This window comes from Chrysochloris asiatica, unplaced genomic scaffold (genome assembly GCF_000296735.1).
Source record: "Chrysochloris asiatica unplaced genomic scaffold, ChrAsi1.0 scaffold00104, whole genome shotgun sequence".
NCBI classification, from domain to species: domain Eukaryota; kingdom Metazoa; phylum Chordata; class Mammalia; order Afrosoricida; family Chrysochloridae; genus Chrysochloris; species Chrysochloris asiatica.
Genome location: NW_006408622.1, coordinates 8080757 through 8085545, shown reverse-complemented (window position 1 = coordinate 8085545; position 4789 = coordinate 8080757). Strand labels below are relative to the sequence as shown.

The 4789-nt window shown below is 41.4% G+C and overlaps 1 pseudogene; it reads right to left on the bottom strand.

Annotated features, from left to right (window-relative positions):
* Positions 1–796: 796 nt before the first annotated feature.
* On the bottom strand, positions 797–2309 carry LOC102842629 (annotated as a pseudogene).
* Between the last annotated feature and the right edge of the window lie 2480 nt (positions 2310–4789).

Sequence of the window (4789 nt, the reverse complement as noted above, 5' to 3'; positions counted from 1 at the left end):
CCATCTTTGGTGTCACTGCTTCTCTGGATAGGGTCCCTCATTCTGCTTGTGCTCTTCTCCCTTGATGGTCCTAGGGTCCTCTGTTTCTGGACTGTAAGATTAATTACTCCCTGTTTTTGTTACAAAAAAACTTCTACCTTTGCAATTGTGACAGTTGCAATTAGTTATGATAACAATTACTCACTATTGAATCATAAGAATCTTATATCCATCTCTCTCTCTTTTAAAAAGGTTTTTATTGTGGATTGAGTGAAACTTTACAGGGCAGATCATCGATTTTACATTCAACAAATCCCACACCTTGTTTCGTTACAATGATTATAATTCCCTCCATGTACCAACAGTATTTTTCTCTATTCAGTTTAGCTTCCCACCACCACCCCCCCTCAGCAGCCACGTCAGTTTATTTTGTATGTGCAAAGTAAACATTTTATATTTACTAGCTATGGAAAGCTGAGTACAGGCTCAGTGGAGAATCCTCTTTAAACACTGATTACTTTTAAAGTACAATGCTGTTGTAAGAATGTACAATAGTACATATACTTTGGGTAATTTTGTACTTTTCTTTTTAAAGTAAACACAGCTTTTAGGTATAAACCTTTCAAAGGTGATCTTTGAAAAGCTGTGGAGTGACTGTGTTATTTTAAATCTCATGAATAATCTGTTAGTAACCTCCAAAACCAAGCCAGGAGAGAGTGGTTTACATTTCCTTCTCTTTTTCCTCCAAGTCATCAGTTCTCCAAGAGGTCCTGTTGTAGTCAGAGGATGCAAACCTCTAACACCAGGTTGTGAACTGTCAACTGAAGACACCACCTCTGCTGTGGATGGTTTCATTCAATCCCTGTTCCACCAACTTTATATCTTCCAGATCATCTTTTATGATGCTCATCAAGTAGCTAAGGCCTTCTTACTGCTGTGTCAAATGCTGCTTGATTTCTTGTAGCAGATCTGCATCTATGTAATATCTTTCTTCAGACTTGACTGCTCCAAAATGGTTCTGCATCCTGATTTAGAACATCAGTTCATTTAGTCAACCCTTGAACTGAGTAGGGGCATTTAGTTCATACTGAATTGTGTCTAGCTGAACTCGCAACTGCTCTTCATCTGCCTGGATGGCATAACCCCTCTTCCTCTGGATTTCCTGTTTAATTAGGACCTGTAAGGTTCTATGGGAAAGATCCATAAGTTTCCTCTTGTACTGTGCAATTTTGGCCATAGTTGTAGTTTGATTCTTCAGTAACTCACTAATATCTTCTTATATGATATCTAGTCTGGTTTGAGGCTGCTTAGTCATCTGATCTTGAACTTGCAGTCTTCGCAGAAGCTCTTTGAAACCCACCATTGGTACAGGAATTAATTTTTCAGAATCAGGGTTACCCACCTTGGCTTGGTCCCGTATAATAGGCTCACCTCCAGCAGGCGGATGCTGTAAAAGCTGTTTGATTTGTGCAGGAGAAAGGTATGTTCTAGTTATAAAAAGAGTTGTACCAAGTTGCTGCAATTGCGTTTTTATATTAGCTTGTTCAAAATGGGCATGTAATGTTGTAGCTGCAACTCTTCTTGAAGTACCATTTGGAGAATGTCCAACAACATAAATGGCAACTTCTGTCTGGTCATCTGGCAATGTTTTAATACCCTCTACATTTACAGTAAGGATATGATTTCCTCCTAAAATTTTATGCAATGATTCTACCAATTGTTGTTGCTGGCCTCAAATATCTGCTTGTTTTTTGTTGAAAACTAAAACAACTGGGTCATCTTCACCTTTATTTTTGGTCATACAACTGTAACCCACTGCCTTAAATCGGCAAAAAGGATTTTCTTGGGTGAATTCCACTGATGTATTGTTATTGTTAAAATATCCTTTTCCTGTTCCCCAAAAGGCCTGCAGTTGGTTCCATTTTGCCAAAATAACATCTCTCTCATTTCCCATTAGCGTTGGAGCAGAAAGAGCGCTTACGGTATGTATCAGTTGGTTGGATTGGGTAGGAGCTTGTGTAGGCTGATTGAAGAGACCACCTAATGTCATTTGCTACTGCTGCTGTGTATTAAATCCTCCAAATCCCAGTCCAGTTCCCAAACCTGTACCCAAACCAGTACTGGTTCCTGATGTAGTGTCCAAATTCAAAACCTTTGTTCTGAGTACCACCCAAGAGTCCAGTAGTGCCTGTGTTTAGTTGGAGCAGAAAAGCTGAACGCTGAACCTGCTGTTGTAACTGTTGTCCCAATTGTCTGAACCCACCCGCGGAAGACGTGGTGGCTGCAGCGGTGCCCGAGGTGCCTGAAGGAGCCCCAAAGTTGAAGTCCATGTCGTGGGATCCGGGGACCAAGGCACTGCTCTGGGCACGCTCTGTGCTCTTAGCTTTTCAGTTTCACTTTAGCTTTTAAAAACAAACAAACAAACAAACAAAAGACCACTCATGCATATATAATAATTTACACCTCCAAAGGGCACATTCTGCCTCCTGGCCACCAGCTCTTAGTTCCTCTCTTCCCATGAATCTAGAGTCCACAGCTGCTCCCTCTCTCCATGTCCCCATTTCTGCCTCTGTCTCTGGTGTTGGTGCTTCTCTGGATAAGGTCACATTCTGCTTGTGCTCTTCTCCCTTGATGGTCCTAGGATCCTCTGTTTCTGGACTGTAAGGTTAACCACTCTCCTGTTTTTGGTACAAAACTTCTACCTTTACAATGTGACAGTCGCAATTAGTCATGATAACAATTATTCACCATTGAATGATATGAATCTTATCCCCATCTCTTTTTACCAGACCCATCTAAACAGGATGAAAACTGTTCAGTAGGGACTCTTTCTTTGCCCCCATACTTTTAAACTAAACTCCCTCTTGAAACCTTGTAAGCCAGTCAGTTCATGCCTTTATCACCCCTCATTTTAGGTAGCCAATGTCTAAATTGCCCATCCCTATCTACACTGTGCACAGAGGGGATAGCATTGATACTTGATATGAAGACTCCTTCCCTCTCTGTTGGTATTTAGAGTTACTACATCCATGAGCATAGGTCAGGTTCATCAAACTGTAGCAATTTACCCTTGTTTCTTTATTAAAAAATTTTCTTTGTAATCTTCCTCAAGTCGAGTTCTGATTATCAAGCCATCGAGGCTAGGTCAAATGGGTACTGTCTGCAAGTTTGGGTGTTCTTGTGCATCTCCGCTCAGTTCATACTAGCTGGATGCTTCACTCTCAGCTCTAGCCCTCTGTGGCTATGTCCTTGTCCATGGGCTCAAGTGTCCCCAGGTCTCACCAAACTTTGGACCAACCAGCCCTTCCTCTTCTATCTCTCATCTCCAGGTCAACGGGAGTCAATGGACTGAAGTTGAACTCAGTCCATTTTTCATTGCTGCCTTTCCCCCTCTTCCACTCACCAGCAGATTATGTGGTCACCAGCAAGTTTACATGCCTGTTCATGTGTTCCCTTTGAGTTTCAGTCTTAGAGGGGAGTTTGTCCCAAAGGAACTTGATTGCTTGCCTTGATGGCTTCCTGGCAAACAGCTTGCCTATTTTTGTAGTAGCCAGTCATGCTGATATTTTTGTTTTGGGTTTTTCCTGATGATCTTTCTTGGAAGATGTATCTTCTGTTACTCTAGCTGTTCCAGGCTAGTCTGCTTGTCCTTGCTAGTGGGAATGTCCCACCTCAGAAGGTTCTGGATGGAACTCAGGATTCCACATAAGGTCCTATACTCTGCAAAGGTTTTTCAAGAGGCCTGTTTCACTGGGCAAGTTCTAGAACCACTTTCAGGTATTCCAATCAGTTATAGACTGAAGATGGGCTTACGAGTTTTCTGTAATCATGTGTCCCATCATTCCTTTCTATCCCACTCAAGTGTCTATTTTACAGTAGTAGGCAAAGCAGACCAATATTCATAAGACAGTCAAGCATTTTAGTACTATTTCCCCTCTTCAAACTATGCCTAGATCCCTGTATCCCAGAGCCCTGTTGTTCCAAGGTTGAGCATGCATCACTATTTACCTCTGTCTCACTTAGGCCATGCAGACCTGTCTCAGTGTTTCCCTATTTATCTTGTTCTTCTGCTTCCTCCCCCAAACACCTGAACTAAACCCCCCGCCCCAACACCACTATTGTGGTTACCTTATAGTCCATTAACTCTTCCCTCCATTTAAGACAGTCTATTTTATCCTGTAATCTACCTGATCTTTCCACCACCTGGATCTCTGTTTCTCTGTTTACCTTCTTTCACATTGTAATTGTTTTGATCATAGACTGACCTCCAAGACCCTCTGTTCTTATAATTTTATTCTATTCTTGACTCTTCCATTTGTTGATTGAGTTCAGGGTGATGCTGCCACGTACATCATTCTGTAGTTGTTTCTGTTCTTGTTGGTTCTCAGTCCACAGAACTTCCTTTAGGATGTTTTTCATAGCAGCCTTGGCTTTGGCAAAATCCCTTAGCTTCTGCTTATCCTGGAATGTTTTGATTACACCATTGTATTTGATTGACAGTTTTTCTGGGTAGAGGATTCTTGGGTGGCAGTTTTTTTTCTTTCAGGGGTTTATATATGTCTCCCTATTGCCTTCTTGCCTGCATGGTTTCTTTCGAGAGATCCGAGCTTATTCTGATTTGTTTGCCTTTGTATGTTACACTTCTCTTTTCCCTAGCAGCTTTCAAGATCCTGTCCTTATCTTTGATTTTGGAGAGCTTAATTATTATATATCTTGGTGATTGTCTTTTAGGGTCTATCCATCCTGGAGTTCATTGAGCTTCTTGAATGCTTATCTTTTCACTTTTCAGGATGTTAGGGAAATATTTTCC